This window comes from Chlorocebus sabaeus, chromosome 12 (assembly GCF_047675955.1).
Source record: "Chlorocebus sabaeus isolate Y175 chromosome 12, mChlSab1.0.hap1, whole genome shotgun sequence".
NCBI lineage: Eukaryota > Metazoa > Chordata > Mammalia > Primates > Cercopithecidae > Chlorocebus > Chlorocebus sabaeus.
The window spans coordinates 14256170-14274991 of record NC_132915.1 but is presented as its reverse complement, the minus strand read 5'-3'; the positions used below and the strand labels follow the sequence as shown (position 1 = coordinate 14274991).

General features: G+C 40.4%; 1 protein-coding gene across 2 annotated transcripts in view; it reads right to left on the bottom strand.

The window, feature by feature from the left end:
• The window catches only part of FRMD3 (FERM domain containing 3), a 292877-nt gene that overhangs the window by 232819 nt on the left and 41236 nt on the right, over positions 1 to 18822 (bottom strand). The window lies entirely within an intron of this gene.

The window sequence follows — 18822 nt, the reverse complement described above, 5'->3', positions numbered from 1 at the left end:
GTGCTTCTCCAACAGTCTTAGTAAACGGCACTCCAGGAGATTATATCCCACGCCTGGCTTGGAGGGTCCCACGCCCACCGAGCCTCCCTCATTGCTAGCACAGCAGTCTGAGATCGGACTGCAAGGCAGCAGCGAGGCTGGGGGAGGGGTGCCAGCCATTGCTGAGGCTTGAGTAGGTAAACAAAGCGGCCAGGAAGCTCGAACTGGGTGGAGCCCACAGCAGCTCAAGGAGGCCTGACTGCCTCTGTAGACTCTACCTCTCGGGGCAGGGCATAGCCAAACAAAAGGCAGCAGAAGCCTCTGCAGACTTAAATGTCCCTGTCTGACAGCTTTGAAAAGAGTAGTGGTTTTCCCAGCACAGAGTTTGAGATCTGAGAATGGACAGACTGCCTCCTCAAGTGGGTCGCTGAACCCCAAGTAGCCTAACTGGGAGGCACCCCCCAGTAGGGGCAGACTAACACCCCACATGGCCGGGTGCCCCTCTGAGACGAAGCTTCCAGAGGAACGATCAGGCAGCAACATCTGATGTTCAGCAATATTCGCTGTTCTGCAGCCTCCATTGTGGATACCCAGGCAAACAGGGTCTGGAGTGGACCTCCAGCAAACTCCAACAGATCTGCAGCTGAGGGTCTTGACTGTTAGAAGGAAAACTAACAAACAGAAAGGACATCCACACCAAAACCCCATCTGTACGTCACCATCATCAAAGACCAAAGATAGATAAAACCACAAAGATGGGGAAAAAACAGAGCAGAACAGCTGAAAATTCTAAAAATCAGAACGCCTCTCCCCCTCCAAAGGAACACAGCTCCTCAATAGCAACAGAACAAAGCAGGATGGAGAATTCCTTTGACGAGTTAAGAGAAGACTTCAGACAATCAAACTTCTTCGAGCTAAAGGAGGAAGTTCGAACCCATTGCAAAGAAGCTAAAAACCTTGAAAAAAGATTAGACAAATGACTAACTAGAATAACCAACATAGAGAAGTCCTTAAATGACCTGATAGAGCTGAAAACCATGGCACGAGAACTACGTGACAAATGCATAAGCTTCAGTAACCGATTCGATCAACTGGAAGAAAGGGTATCAGTGACTGAAGATCAAATGAATGAAATGAAGTGAGAAGAGAACTTTAGAGAGAAAAGTAAAAAGAAACAAACAAAGCCTCCAAGAAATATGGGACTGTGTGAAAAGACCAAATCTACATCTGTTTGGTGTACCTGAAAGTGATGGGGAGAATGGAACCAAGTTGGAAAACACTCTGCAGGATATTATCTAGGAGAACTTCCCCAACCTAGCAAAGCAGGCCAACATTCAAATTCAGGAAATACAGAGAACGCCACAAAGATACTCCTCAAGAAGAGCAACTCCAAGACACATAATTGTCAGATTCACCAAAGTTAAAATGAAGGAAAAAATGTTAAGGGGAGCCAGAGAGAAAGGTCGGGTTTCCCACAAAGGGAAGCCCATCAAACTAACAGCGGATCTCTCGGCAGAAACTCTAAAAGCCAGAAGAGAGTGGGGGCCAATATTCAACATTCTTAAAGAAAAGAATTTTAAACCCAGAATTTCATATCCAGTCAAACTAAGTTTCATAAGTGAAGGAGAAATAAAATCCTTTACAGACAAGCAAATGCTGAGAGATTTTGTCACCAACAGGCCTGCCCTGCAAGAGTTCCTGAAGGAAGCACTAAACATGGAAAGGAACAACTGGTACCAGCCACTGCAAAAACATGCCAAAATGTAAAGACCATCGATGCTAGGAAGAAACTGCACGACTAATGAGCAAAATGACCAGCTAACATCATAATGACAGGAGCAAATTCACACATAACAATATTAACCTTAAATGTAAATGGGCTAAATGCCCCAATTAAAAGACACAGACTGGCAAATTGGATAAAGGGTCAAGACCCATCAGTGTGCTGTATTCAGGAGACCCATCTCACATGCAGAGACATACATAGGCTCAAAATAAAGGGATGGAGAAAGATCTACCAAGCAAATGGAAAACAAAAAAAAGGCAGGGGTTGCAATCTTAGTCTCTGATAAAACACACTTTAAACCAACAAAGATCAAAAGAGACAAGGCCATTACATAATGGTAAAGGGATCAATTCAACAAGAAGAGCTAACTATCCTAAATATATATGCACCCAATACAGGAGCACCCAGATTCATAAAGCAAGTCCTTAGAGACCTATAAAGAGACTTAGACTCGCACACAATAATAATGGGAGACTTGAACACCCCACTATGAACATCAGACAGATCAACGAGACAGAAAGTTAACAAGGATATCCAGAAATTGAACTCAGCTCTGCACCAAGTGGACCTAATAGACATCTACAGAACTCTCCACCCCAAATCAACAGAATATACATTCTTCTCAGCACCACATCACACTTATTCCAAAATTGACCACATAGTTGGAAGTAAAGCACTCTTCAGCAAATGTAAACGAACAGAAATTATAACAAACTGTCTCTCAGACCACAATGCAATCAAACTAGAACTCAGGATTAAGAAACTCACTCAAAATCACACAACTACATGAAAACTGAACAACCTGCTACTGAATGACTACTGGGTACATAACAAAATGAAGGCAGAAATAAAGATGTTCTTTGAAACCAATGAAAACAAAAATCAATGAATCCAAGAGCTGGTTTTTTGAAAAGATCAACAAAATTGATAAACCACTAGCAAGACTAATAAAGAAGAAAAGAGAGAAGAATCAAAGAGACACAATAAAAAATGATAAAGGGGATATTACCACCAATACCACAGAGATACAAACTACCATCAGAGAATACTAAAAACACCTCTATGCAAATAAACTAGAAAATCTAGAAGAAATGGATAAATTCCTGGACACATATACCCTCCCAAGACTAAACCAGGAAGAAGTTGAATCCCTGAATAGACCAATAACGGGCTCTGAAATTGAGGCAATAATTAATAGCCTATCAACCAAAAAAAGGACCAGTCGGATTCACAGCCAAATTCTACCACAGGTACAAGGAGGAGCTGGTACCATTCCTTCTGAAACTATTCCAAGCAATAGAAAAAGAGGAAATCCTCCCTAACTCATTTTATGAGGCCAGCATCATCCTGATAACAAAGCCTGGCAGAGACACAACAAAAAAAGAGAGTTATAGACCAATATCCCTGATGAACATCGATGCAAAAATCCTCAATAAAAAACTGGCAAACCGAATCCAGCAGCACATCAAAAAGCTTATCCACCATGATCAAGTAGGCTTCACCCCTGGGATGCAAGGCTGGTTCAACATATGCAAATCAATAAACGTAATCCATCATATAAACAGAACCAAAGACAAAAACCACATGATTATCTCAATAGATTCAGAAAAGGCCTTTGACAAAATTCAACAGCCCTTAATGCTAAAAACTCTCAATGAATTCGGTATTGATGGGACATATCTCAAAATAATAAGAGCTATTTATGACAAACCCACAGCCAATATCATACTGAATGGGCAAAAACTGGAAGCATTCGCTTTGAAAACTGGCACAAGACAGGGATGCCCTCTCTGACCACTCCTATTCAACATAGTGTTGGAAGTTCTGGCTAGGGCAATCAGGCAGGAGAAAGAAATAAGGGGTATTCAATTAGAAAAAGAGGAAGTCCGATTGTCCCTATTTGCAGATGACATGATTGTATATTTAAAAAATCCCATTGTCTTAGCCCAAAATCTCCATAAACTGATAAGCAACTTCAGCAAAGTCTCAGGATACAAAATCAATGTGCAAAAATCACAAGCATTCTTATACACCAATAACAGACAAACAGAGAGTCAAATCATGAGTGAACTCCCATTCACAATTGCTTCAACGAGAATAAAATACCTAGGAATCCAACTTACAAGGGATGTGAAGGATTTCTTCAAGAAGAACTACAAACCACTGCTCAACGAAATAAAAGAGGACACAAACAAATGGAAAAACATTCCATGCTCATTGATAGGAAGAATCAATATTGTGAAAATGACCATACTGCCCAAGGTAATTTATAGATTCAATGCCATGTCCATCAAGCTACCAATGACTGTCTTCACAGAATGGAAAAAACTACTTTAAAGTTCATATGGAACCAAAAAAGAGCCCGCATCTCCAAGACAATCCTAAGCCAAAAGAACAAAGCTGAAGGCATCACACTACCTGACTTCAAACCATACTACAAGGCTACAGTAACCAAAACAGCATGGTACTGGTACCAAAACAGAGATATAGACCAATGGAACAGAACAGAACCCTCAGAAATAATACCATACATCTACAACCATCTGATCTTTGAAAAACCTGACAAAAACAAGAAATGGGGAAATGATTCCCTATTTAATAAATGGTGCTGGGAAAATTGGCTAGCCATATGTAGAAAGCTGAACCTGGATCCCTTCCTTACATCTTATACAAAAATTAATTCAAGATGGATTAAAGACTTAAATGTTAGACCTAAAACCATATAAACCCTAGAAGAAAACGTAGGCAATACCATTCAGGACATAGGCATGGGCAAGGACTTCATGTCTAAAACACCAAAAGCAATGGCAATGAAAGCCAAAATTGACAAATGGGATCTAATTAACTAAAGAGCTTCTGCACAGCAAAAGAAACTACCATCAGAGTGAACAGGCAACCTACAGAATGGCAGAAAATTTTTGCAGTCTACCCATTCGACAAAGGGCTAATATCCAGAATCTACAAAGAACTCAAACTTACAAGAAAAAAACAACCCCATCAAAAAGTGGGCAAAGGATATGAACAGACACTTCTCAAAAGAAGACATTTATGCAGCCAACAGACACACGAAAAAAATGCTCATCATCACTGGCCATCAGAGAAATGCAAATCAAAACCACAATGAGATACCATCTCACACCAGTTAGAATGGCAATCATTAAAAGTCAGGAAACAGCAAGTGGTGGAGAGGATGTGGAGAAATAGGAACACAGTAACACTGTTGGTGGGACTGTAAACTAGTTCAACCATTGTGGAAGACAGTGTGGGGATTCCTCAAGGATCTAGAACTAGAAATACCATTTGACCTAGCCATCCTATTACTGGGTATATACCCAAAGGATTATAAATCATGCTACTGTAAAGACATATGCACATGTGTGTTCATTGTGGCACTATTCACAATAGCAAAGACTTAGAACCAACCTAAATGTCCATCAGTAATAGACTGGATTAAGAAAATGTGGCACATATACACCATGGAATATTATGCAGCCATAAAAAAGGATGAATTCATGTCCTTTGTAGGGACATGGATGAAGCTGGAAACCATCATTCTCAGCAAACTATCGCAAGGACAAAAAACCAGACACCACATGTTCTCACTCATAAGTGGGAGTTGAACAATGAGAACACTTGGACACAGGAAGCGGAACATGACACACCAGGGCCTGTCATGGGGTGGGAGGAGGGGAGGATAGCATTAGGAGATATACCTAATGCAAATGATGAGTTAATGGGTGCAGCACACCAACATGGCATATGTATACATATGTAACAAACCTGCACGTTGTGCACATGTACCCTAGAACTTAAAGTATAATAAAAAATAAATAAATTTTTTAAAAAAAGAAAATGTGTAACATAATGGGGCTTATTCTGTTCCTTTCCATAAGGGAACATTAGTTAATGTTTCAACTCAAATGTGCACACACACAAACATTTACCCCACTAAGTCCTTTGATAGCAATGACTGAATATTCAACTCTACACCTCAGTTTAATAACATGAAAAATTAAACTCCTGAATTAACAGTGACATCTGGAATCAACATGAAGCCATAAACTGATTATGAATATTCTCCCATGAGCTGCTGTAAGCATGTTTCGTCTAAGCATTTGGTTAGCAAGGATCCTTGTAACACTGCTTGTATGGCAAATAGCATTATTTCCCACATAACCCCTGCCATTCATCTCACTTGACATGCTATTTGTTTTCAGCAGAGCAAGGAAGACAATATTAATGGTGTCACCCAAGTTATCATTATCAAGAAGTAAAATTTATGCCAGTAGTCACAATCCTGTGTGGGAAAAATACCACTAGCAATAGATTATAAAAAGCCACTGAAAAGCCACCTTCCAAAGTGAATCAGGCAGGCTTTGTTAAAAGCATTTCTCATATTTCTCCTGTTCCTAAAAACTAAGAGTTTACCACCTCCCTTCCCTCCCCCTAAAACAACCTATCTCATAGAATAAGAAAGAGCTTAAGACTTTACCATTACATTTCTCTCTACTTGTGGGAAATTTTATTTTAATATGAACCACTTTTTCCTCATCTTAGATATCTGCTAAAAAGCCTTCTGAAGCCATAAGTGGGATGAAATAACAGATCTCCAAGATACTGCTAGAGTTAGTGAACTTCAAATGCTACAGTAGTAACAGATTTAATACAACAAATATTAACTAAGTGCTGAGAAAGTGCCAGCCCTAGCCAGTTCCTGGGGATGCAGACATACTAGGAGAGCCCTTATTAGCCTAGAGAGGAGGAAAGAGATTTAACCAAATATTACCCTGTGGAAAATGCAACAATGAAAATGTGAACTAGCACAGAGAAGAGAACAATGAAGAGCCTCAAGGAAATTTGAGAAGATGTCCCAGGTCTAACTACATATCAGAAGGCTTTGGAAGATGAATAGGCCTGGGATTTTGGTGCAAGGGGTAGATTCAAGGATCCAACAACCCAAAATAATAAAATTTTCCAAAATATCTTTAATCAGAACCTTATTGTAAGTTAATTGTCCATCACTGTGATGTTAAATCTGGCTCGAAAAAATTTTTTATTCAATTTCCAAGCAAGAACAATAAAGACTACACGTTTACCAATTTTGGGTTACAACTAGAATAGAAATGGACCCTCCAAGTTTTAACTCCTACAGTTTTCCCTGTTTGCACCTATTATGGATCACATCTGGATACATCAAAATATATACTCCTTTGGCCTCCTTTTAAAAAAAATTACTTAATAAGTAATTTTTAAGGGAAGCATATCACCATCTCAGTGATATGCTTCCCTTCAACCCTGGTTCCTCTGAGGTAATGCGCTAATGCACAAAAAGGAAGGACAAAAATATAAGCATTTTATTCAAAGCCCCTTTATAACATTGCACTCTGCATTTTGTCCTGAGCTAACATGTGAATCTCATACAGATCTGTTGATTTAGCCATCTTTAAATGCAAATTTAGTCATGGATGCCACTGAAACTCGAGTGAAAATTGATCAACAGTGAAAGGAAACACCCAACTACTTAAAACTACAGATTAGGACAGTTGGGATTACAAATGATGAAGTCATAAACAGAATGCCTGCAATATAGAAAAAGGGACCCCATTTTAAAAAATCAGATGCCAATACTTCCACTTTCCTAATATTTGAATTATTCTCCTCCCTTTATTTCACACTCAAAATTCACTTTCTCCACAAAAGACCTCCGTGGCTAATCACAAGTTTACCCATTCAATGGTGAGGCTTTTTAGGGCAGGGACCTTGTCTCATTCATTGACAAATCTCCTTCCAAGTTCCCAGGCCTAATTGGGACCATCAACATCACCCCATTAAATGTTGACTGATTAAAGACCATGAATGAAACCACTTTAGACATTGTCCACGTTAAATAACGAAGAAAACATCACAAGAAAAATGGGGGAAATAAGTAGGCTACCAGAGGCTGAGTAGATTGTCAAGTCATCAGAATGTCTCCCATTTTACCCTCAGCTGGAGCTTAGCCCCCTACACTTGTGTATGTGTGTGTGTGCACATGCGCACATGTGCATGTACACATGTGTGTATGTATGTGTTTAAAATGACAGGAGGTATCTTTTACCATATACAAAAATGAACTCAATATGGATTAAAGATTTCAATGTGAGACCTCAAACTATAAAAATCCTAGAAGAAAACCTACGAAATACATTTCTCGACATCAGCCTTGGTAAAGATCAAAGATTTATGGCTACATCTTTAAAAGCAATTGCAACACAAGCAAAATTGACAAGTGGGACCTAATTAAACTAAAGAGCTTTTTCACAGCAAAAGAAACTATCAACAGAGTAGACAGCCTACAGAGTGGGAGAAAATATTCTCAAACTATGCCTCCAACAAAGACCTAATATCTGGAATCTATAAGGAACTTGAGCAATTCAACAAGCAAAAAACAAACAACCCCATTAAAAAATGGATGAAGGACATGAACTGATACTTTTCAAAACATGACATAAAAGCGGCCAACAAACACATGAAAAAGTGCTCAACATCACTAATTATCGGGGAAATGCAAATCAAAACCACAATGAGGATACCATCTCACACCAGTCAGATGGCTATTATTAAAAAGTCAAAAAATAACAGATGCTAGCAAGGCTGTAGAATAAATGGAATGCTTATACACTGCTGGTGGGAATCCAAATTAGTTCAGCCATTGTGGCAAGCAGTTCGAAGATTTCTCAAAGAACTTAAAACAGACCATTCAATTCCAGCAATCCCATTACTTGGTATATACCCAAAGAAATATAAATTGTTTTACTAAAAAGACACATTCACTTGCATATTCATCACAGCACTATTCACAACAGCAAAGACATGGAATCAACCTAGGTGCCCATCAATGGTGGATTTGATAAAATGTGGTATATATCCATCATGACATACTACATAACCATAAAAAAGAATGAAATCATATCCTTTGCAGCAACATGGATGCAGTTGGAGGCCATTATCCTAAGTGAATTAACGAGGAACAGAAAACCAAATACCACATGTTCTCACTTATAAGTGAGAATTAAATAAGTGGGAGCTAAACATTGAGTACACATGGACACAAAGATAGGAGCAACAGACACTGGAGTTTGCTGGAGGAGGGAAGAAGGGAAGGGGTGAGGGCTGAGGGGCTGCCTGTTGGGTGCTGTGCTCACTGCCTGGGTGACAGGATCATCCATACACCAAACCCTAGCATCATGCAGTGTTCCTATGTGACAGACCTGTACATGTATGCCCTAAATCTAAAATAAAAAAAAATTGAAATTACTTTTTAAAAGACTCAAAATGAATGAAAGACTTAAGCCTAATGCCTGAAACTATAAAACTCCCAGAAGAAAACATAAGGAAAAATCTTCTTCACATTGACATTGGCAGTGAATTTTTGGATGTAATATCAAAGCACAGGCAATAAAAGAAAAAATAAAAGATGAATAGGATTGCATCAAACTAAAAATTTATTCACACCAAAGGAAATAAGCAACAAACTGAAAAGTCAATGTATGGAATGGAAGAAAATATTTGCAAACCATGTATCTGATATATAAAATACAAAAGGAACTCACGTAACTCAATACTAATTGAACCAATAACCTGGTTAAAAAAAAAATGGACAATGGGGCTGAACAGATATTGGTCCAAAGAAGATATTCAAGCCACCAACATGTATATGAAAATGGGCTGTACATCACGGATCATCAGGGAAGTGCAAATCAAAACCACAAGAAGATATCACCTCATGCTTTTTGGTATGGCTATTATTAAAAAGACTAAAGATAAGTGTAGAGAAACAAAGATGTAGAGAAACAAGAAGGCTTGTTGGTGGTATACAAATTACACAGAAACTTTGAGAAAAAAGTATGTACATTTCTCAAAAATCACAAATAGATCTACCATACGATACAGCAATTCCGCTACTGGGTATATATCTAAAGAAAATTAAATCAGTATGTCAAAGAGATATCTGCATTCCCATGTTCATTACAGCACTATTCACAATTGTCAAAATATGGAAACAATCTAAAGTCCATTGACAGATGAATGGATAAAGAAAATATGATACAGGTATAGAGATAGAGTGGAATATTATTCAGTCTTAAAAAAGAAAAAAAAATCCTGCTATTTTGCAACAGCATGGATGAACCTGGGAACACTGATAAGTGAAATAAGCCAGACACAGAAAGAAAAATATTGCATGATCTCGCTTATATGTGGAATTTAAAATAGCCAAACTCACAGAAGTAGAGAGTACAATGGTAACTTCCAGGGGCTGGCAAGGAGAGGCAAATAGGGAAGTGATGGTCAAAGAGTGTAAAGTTTCATTTATGCAAGATAAACAAGCCCTTGAGATCTACTGCTATACAGCATAGTGCCTGTTTTTAACAGTATTGTACTCAATACTTGAAATTCGCTAAGCAGGTAGATGTCATGTTAAGTGTTCTCACCACACACAATAATAATAATAATAATAACAATAATAATGTGGATAGAAGAAACTTCAGGAGGAGATTGATGTGTTTATGGCCTTGATGGTGGTTATGGTTTCAAAGATGTATGCTTATCCCCAAACTCATCAAGTGGTATATATTAAATATGTACAGCTTTTTACATGCAAATCATCCCTCATTAAAGTGGTTTACAAAAAACTTTCACACAAAAAAAATTGCTTTGGCGATCCTAATTACTTTGCTTACTCAGATAAATTTTAGAATAAAAAATTAATAAATAAGTAAATGATAGGAGGAAAAAGGAGGAAATTCTGCTCAAGTCTCCAGCCATTTCAACAATCCTTTCAAATGGCCCTGCAGTGCCCCGCAGCAAAAGCCCACAGGATTCCATACTAGATAAGCAGAAGTGGAAGGAAAGAAAAGGATTCTAATTGCTGTAGGATAGGGCCTTGGCACCACATTTGGGGGCCACTTGAAAGATGGGCATTTGGAAGAGTAAACTAATATAAGCTCAACATGAGAATCAGCAAAACCACCTGGAGAGTCTAGCGGCCCACAAGGATTAACAACACAATGCCATTTCCCTTTGTCTCACACACTTACAGGCAGCCATACTGAACTCAACACATTTAAGACTATTCTTTTTGAATCAAACCTCATATATCTATAGAAAAAAATCACTTTTAATAGTTGTTATTCCCTGCCATTATCATCAGAGTAGGTAATTCACTAAGCAAAATCTCAATCAATAAGGCAACCAGTATGATAAACACAGAGAAATGAAGGACCTATGACTTTTGTTCAGCATTGCAGGTCACACACACTCAGTAGGCCAGGTCACTGAGATTTCAAACACAAGAGGGCAACCAAGTTTTATTCTAATCCTAATAAATGTGATGTGTGTTTCCTGCCCTACAGAACTTCAATTCCCCCAAATCTAATATACACTGGCACCCAGCCCCTCTTTTCTGTTCTATCACCTTGCTTTTTATCTGCTAGTTGTGCCTTCCTCCACAGTCATTACAGGTACTTTCCCATGGCTTGCTCATCTCAGAAACAGAACTACAAATCTGTCAAAAGCCCTAGACCATTAGCAAAAGAGTCCATTCAAAAATGGACACCCCTGGGGACGGTTGCAATGGAAAAACAAACAGGCATTTTTCTAACTTCCTTTTGTAGTCCTACATTCTTTCTTTTTTTTTTTTTTTAATTTTTATTTTGTGGGACAGAGTCTTGCTCTGTTACCCAGGGTGAAGTGCAATGGCACTCTCAGCTCATTGCAACCTCTGCCTCCCTGGTTCAAGCGATTCTCATGCCTTAGCCTACTGAGTAGTTGGAATTACAGGTGCCCATCACCACACCCTGCTAATTTTTTGTATTTTTAGTAGGGACGGGGTTTCGCCATGTTGGCCAGGATGGTCTTGATCTCTTGACCTCGTGATCTGCCCACCTCAGCCTCCCAAAGTGCTGGGATTACAGGCATAAGTCACGGTGCCCAGCCTGTAGTTCTACATTCTTTAATGGAATTAACTTTCAATCTATTTGGCACAAAAAAGATTTGGAGAATGTAGGAAACTTGGATACTAGAAAAACAGAATACTTTGTGGGGGGCAATGCCTTTAATGAGCTTTCTATAATATACAGACTGATAGACTATTAAATAGCTTGTAAAAGATCCAGTTTTTTACTCTCTCTCTCTCTCTCTCTCACTCACACATACATACACACACACACACACACACACACACACACACACACACTCTCCATTCCTTGTCAGTGCCAATAGCAGCCATTTAGAAAGCCAACATAACAAAGTGAAAATGTAAGGAAAATCAAATATTTTAATCCAGCCAATCCCAAAGTATGTCCTGAGCTCATGGCTTCATAAGATGTACCATTTTTTAAACTTCCATGGTCAAATGACTTTGACACCCTCCACATGTATATTTCACTCTAGGATAATCACAATAAATGTTAGCCTATTGAAGTCTCTGTGAAGTCCTGCAGTTGTTGTGGTTAGTTAATGAGCTTAGTGTATTTAACCCTGAGTCTCCCATAAAAATCTCTTTTTCTGTGTGATACCTAGAACCCTTCCAGACATGCAGTTTCACCCCATCTGCCTCCTCTTAGCTACCTCAACTACGACATTTTAGTATCAGAACTTGAGATAAAAGGAAACGTCAGTAATTAGCTTTCTGTTCCACTATGGGTAAGCAAGAAGGAAGGGTTGCAATAATAAATTGAGCCCTGATGAGGAGAAGATCATCCATGTGGTTTGAGACCATATAAAAATAGTGCTTGCTGAGTTTTCTTACTCCGTGGGTGCTTTCTCTGTCAGGGACCTGGGGACACAGAGCACACTGGAGAGCGTCCTCCAGCACATACCTGGGCCCTGCTGTGCCCTACCTGAGTAATGAATCCTCAGGACACAGCCAGGCCACAAGCCTTTTGACCGCCTGGGAGAGAGAGGCCACACACCCAGGGGCCAGCATGGGCCACTTCCAGTCTGTGAAGAGCCATCCGGAGTCACTTGTCTGGAAGATTCTGCCACATCAGCAGCTCCACAGGCTTTAGTGACCCTGTCCTTCCACAAAAATCCTCACAGGGCCAGCACGATGGAAAAAGGGAAGGTTAGCCAGGAAAACCACCTCGGAGGCCTCCTGACCTGACCCCTGGTAGGAAAGGGATTACGTTCCCTCGGTCAGGAAGTGGTATTTTGAGCTCTCATCTATTTAACTGGGCATAGCTGCCTGGAAAAGTTGTCCTACTCAAAGCATATTACAGTGACATGCATTTGCAGCACCAAATTCAGGATAGCAGGTAACCCTGGGGAGGAGAAAACAAGAAATGAGAAGAGACAGGTGTCCACAGGGGGCTCTTGATGGTGTTTGTTAATGGGCTCCTTCCCAAGCCAGATGGCAGTTCATGGTGTTTGTTATTATCTACTCTTGTATGTATTTGTAAAATATGCAATCTAATTTTGAATGTAAAGATGTGTGCGCATCACACCGTGGGCCCCCAAGGGAAAAAGTCTCATAGACACGAAGAGTGAATCAGGACTTCTGTCATGCCATAGGTCATTCCAGGACACTTCAGCCCTACATTCATTAATGTCCGAACAGAGGATGATTTGATGAAAGCCTCTTTCCACTAGAACCTAAAACTGATAGAGTTGACAGCGTTAAGATTAAACGACACCACGAGGCCTGGCTGATACAGAAGTGCTGCATGGAGATGACATTAAGAAATCTCATTCATAACAAAAACATTATGAACTATTTTTAAAAAGAAATCTTGTCTTATTCAGCTAAAAATATGGCATGAGTTTAGGGAATTTTTTTTACCCCAAAACTCTCTCCAAATGTACTGCATCACCACCACCCGTGATGGTCACAGCACAGAAAGGAAGTGTTCCTTCCCACCTGCGCCTCCTTTCCACCCGTGCTCCTCTGGGGCTGGGGCAGGCAGGAGGCACGGGGGAGCAGGACTGCAACCCCTTTTCTCTTAGTAGCTACTGTTTATCCACCTAACCCTGTCTGGCCACCGGGGCCTCTGCGGGGCAGGTGCCCCAACTCTCAGCATTAATGCAGTCCTTGAAGGGTTCTGCCAGAGTCCACTCAGTTCTAGCTGTGTCCACCTCGACCCCCAGTTCCTCAGCCTCCACCACTCACAATTTGCAGGGGTCCCCTGGCCTCACCAGCAGACTTCTGGTGGGGTGGCAACAGCGCACTCAAGTTCAGCAACCTTCAGAGTCACTGTATGGGTTGACCAAAAATTCATGGAGCTCGTCCTCACAGCTGTCCCCTCTGCACCCTCTCCCATTCCCTTCTCGTCTACTCAGGGAGCACAGAGGTGGGGCAGCAAGTCCAGGGGCTGAGACATTCTCCAGGAAAATGAAATACCAGTCTCCCCTCTTGCAGATGCCCCCAGCTTTACAGATGATCCTTCTAGAATCCCTCCCTTGACTTTGGGGCGGAGAAGCACCCACTACCTCTCCCTCTGTCCGTGAACACTGCCCTCCCCAAAAAGCCACTGACCTCACACACAAAACCCACATGCACCCCTTCTTTCCGTCATCTCCTTACAGTCCCGGGAGTTGGAGGGGAGGAGGGAGCACTGGGGGCATATTGGTGGCAGGGCCCCTTTTCTAAAGTGACACTTTTCAGTAAGACCTGCAGGGAGGTGGCTGGCCCCCTCCGCCCGCACTTCCGCAAGCTTAGGAAATGAGGAGCTCAATATCTTTTATCCTCAGCTTCGTTCCCCAGCCCCAGGTGCAGGAAAAAAAGGCAGAATCTCACTTGCATATTGTCACACAGAGAAATAGGTGATCTGTGCATTCCTGCCATCCTCTGCTCTCCAGCTAACCTGGCGCTTCCCAAAATGTGTTCCATGAAACACTGGCTCCACTGAAACCTTACAGTTGATACCTACGAAGAGGGCCCCAGTGGCCAGATACTTTTAGGAAGTTCTGAGTTACAAACATAATTAAGTAGTTGATAGCTAAATAGGTGGTTTTGTTTGTTTGTTTTAACTTCAGGACTTCTCAGAGCCTTTAAGATGTAAATGTGACTTGTGAGTTTCCAAGACAGGGATATGACAGACAGCAGTTCTCAAGCTTATTGTTCACAGAACCCCCACAAACATCTCAAGGATCAGATCGCAAGGATCAGACTTGGGAAAGGCAGCTCTTACCCAATCCCATTAATCCCTTCACACCCAGCTTAAGTCCCTCCCCTCAGGGAATCTTCAGGAACCCTTGCACCCAGCCTCCCCATCCCCTCCGGGTCAGGCCACAGTCATGCTCTCCTTTGTGAGGCACGTGCTGTGATGGTGCCTCCCACCAGCCTTAGTAAACTCACAGATACAGCGGCACAGATCTTCTCAAGTGCTTCACTTCTTGCCCGCTGACCCAAAAGCCACTTCTATCTCCTTCTCCCTTGTCATTTCCACTACGGAGGCTAGAAAAACCAAATAGCGGCTATCCTAGCCTCCTCTGTAGAAGAGTCTACGGGGGTAGCAGTGCCGACAATGGAATGGACGTGAAAGTCAGCTGGGGGCAACTGGGAAAGGCTAAGCCAACCCCCGTTCTTCCTGCCTCACTAGTAACACAGAAACGTGGGAGAACGGATGAGATGAATGCATTTCATCGTGCTCTGTTCTCCACAGTGTGTGGAGGTGGTAGAGAACTTTTCAGTTACTTGCATTAATGAAATGGAGCAAAATATTCTAAGATAGTGAATACTCAGAAAAATGTAGTTTTTCCACACGGATTTTGCTTCTCACATTAGAATGAAAATGTGCACAATATACTTGAAGTTCATGCCAATTTGATTTTTTTTTTTTAATTAAAAGATGTGATTCAGAAAAATCTGGGATGTTTCCCCAACTGGCTCCCTGCCATACTCTTCCCTGGAAATCCACCCCATCTGAGGTCTTTCTCAGATTTTTGCAGGTTTCGCTTTATTCTTTTTAAAAATTGTTTTCTTTACAGTAGTAACACATGTTCCCTTTAGAATGTTTTAAAATAGTTAACATCTGGCTGGACATAATGGCTCACACTGGTAATCCCAACACTGGCTGGACACAATGGCTCACGCTGGTAATCCCAACACTTTGGGAACCCAAGGTGGGGTGGATTGCTTGAGCCCAGGAGTTCAAGACAAGCCTGGACAACATAGTGAGACCCGTCTCAAAACACCAAAAAAAATGTTTTAATTAGCTGGGCATAGTGGCATGTGCCTGTAGTCCCAGTTACATTTATACTGGTCTTTTGTCTATGCATTTATGTGTGTGTGTGTGTATATATATATATATAATCTTTTACAAAATCATATTATTGAATCCACAGTTGTATACCCTACTTTAATAAAACAAAAGATCATAAATATTTCCAATGTCATCGATTTTTCTTAGAAAATATATTTCACCAGTTGCACAATATTCTACTATATGAACATTTTTATGATTTATTTAACCATTCTCCTACTGTTTCCAATTGTTTATTTATATAAATTAGGCTACGAACCTCCCTCTACATTTGTCTTTGTCATGATTGCACTCTCTTTTTCTGAGTCCAGCCCAAAAACGAGCTGAGGAGGTAAAGAAACTGGGAAGCAGAGTTGGGGGACCAAGAGGGGAGGAAGAAATTCAGGCAATGGGGAGGGTCCTGGAAACAAGAAGAGGACAAGTTTCCAGGAGGAGCAAGTGGCCCTCTGTGTCCAAAACTGCCATGGGTCAGTAAGACAAGATCCAAGAACTGACCACTGCATTGAAGAAAGTGGAAGTCGCTGGTGCCCTTGGTAAGGGTACAGAGCAAGACCGCAGCAGGTTAACAAAATGTAGAAGACAAATCATCTTTCAAGGAATTTTGTTATAATCGGAGGTAACTGAGGGGAAAGTGAGGGTGTTAGGGAGGGTGTTAGAATAATGGTAAATACGAGAAGATAGAAAGGGGGTAGCTGTCAGCTAAGCTGGAATTATTACGTATTATTTCAAATTAACAAAAATGTCAACAGTGCATACATTTAAATTTACCTCACTGAAGCTTCCACGAAACACAGAAAATGTTCCCTGTCTGGACACATTACATACATGTGCTTAATGATAGGTATAGTGAGCATCCTGTCTGCGACAAAAGTCATGGTGAATGGACATAGTACTTATGAAAAAGGACCAAAAAAAAAAATGGCTATTTGAAACAGTGTTTTTTGTATGTGTTCACCATAAACACAGAGGTGGATGCATGCAGCTCAAGACAGGACTAACACATGAGTAAATTCACAAATTACGGTTGGAATGACCACTTATTATCAAGTCTGAGTATTTATTACCATTACCAAAAACATTCTGATTTAAGACTACCAGTGGCTGAAAATTGAATGTAAATTCTTGAATCTGGGTGAGCATGTTTGCCTGTCTCAAGCTCACATGGCACACACAGTTCAGTCAACAAATCCATAAGCTAGTACTTTAGAAGCATGAGAGCTTCTTACACTAGCATAATGAATTATTTTACACCATGTGCCTCAAATCTGGTGCCTGCTCCACAAGAAGTATTTAAATTATTATAAGTGACACACAGACTTTTTTGATGGTAAAGTCATGATTTCACATGATATTTCAAATTCAAATAAGTTGATTTATGTGAATGAAAAAATACTAAATAAATAACTGTATAAATAGTATGAGACTGTTGCAAAAATTGTGAAAATGGCAGAGTAAAAACTAAAGTTTGGGAAGCTGATGAAATACAACCTCATTCATCAACTGTTCTTCATCAAGGATACTAGCTGGTGTTTCATCATTAACCTACTTATGTGACAAGAGTCCTACTCCCCACCACTCAACCAACTTGATTACCTTAAAATAAGATGAAGTCCCCAAACTACGCCGATGTTTTTAAAAATCATCAAGGAACATTTGTTAAAATACACATTCTTAGACCCTATCTCAGATTCACTGGCAACAAGAAATCTGCACTTCTGACAAATTCCCTGGTGATTTCTGGGACTAAAGAAACGTGGGATATAATGACAGAAAGTACATCCTTGTAAGTTCCCCTTGAAAGCAGATTTTAAAAATGATAGCTGAGGAGAGAGGAGATTTAGGAAAACATAGGTGGTTTCTCCACGTTTGCCACTTTAAATCTGGTCATTATGAATGAACACTGTTGTTTCCCCAGGGTCTGTAGTACAAGGGTTTTACAAAACTAAAAATAAACAAAACAAATGAGTGTGCTCATAAAATGTCAGTGTAGGCCAGGTGCGGTGGCTCACACCTGTAATCCTAGCACTTTGGGAGGCCGAGGCTTGCGCATTACCTGAGGTCAAAAGTTCGAGACCAGCCTGACCAACGTGGTGAAACCCCATCTCTATTAAAAATACAAAAATTAGCTGGGTGTGGTGGCAGGCACCTGTAATCCCAGCTACTCGGGCGGCTGAGGCAGGAGACTCACTTGAACCCGGGAGGTGGAGGTTGCAGTGAGCCAAGATTATACCATTGCACTCCAGCCTGGGCAACAAGAGTGAAACTCTGTCTCAAAAGTAAATAAATAAATAAATAAATAAAAATGTCAGAGTAATACTCAAATTCAGTACATGCTGAAGAGAATTGTGCACAATACTCTTTCTATTTGTATTTCAGTTCACATCCCAAAAGATGTGAACTAAAAATTGTTCATCTAGATAATGAAATGATTACCATAACTTTTTTATTTATGAGCACCTGTGCCCAAAAGATCTCAAGGTAAATTAGCATTGTACCACCAAATGTTCAAAATGAAATGGAAGTGAAAATTACCGAGATATAGGGTATCTGATTACATTTCAAAGTGAGACTAAAACCTAGAAATAAAATATTTTGCACACTTCCCAAATTACTTCTAAGTGGCAGAATGGAAATAGCTTAAAATTTCAAAATTATTCCAATGTATTTAAATTTTTTGAGTGCTAAGGATTGGGTATGGAAAAGACATTTACTACTTACCAAATACCCATGGTCCCCTCCACATTCCCCAGCCTTCTCGCAGTTGGCAGGGCCATCTGTCACGTACAACCAATGGGGTGTGAGCAGAAGGGACTGTGT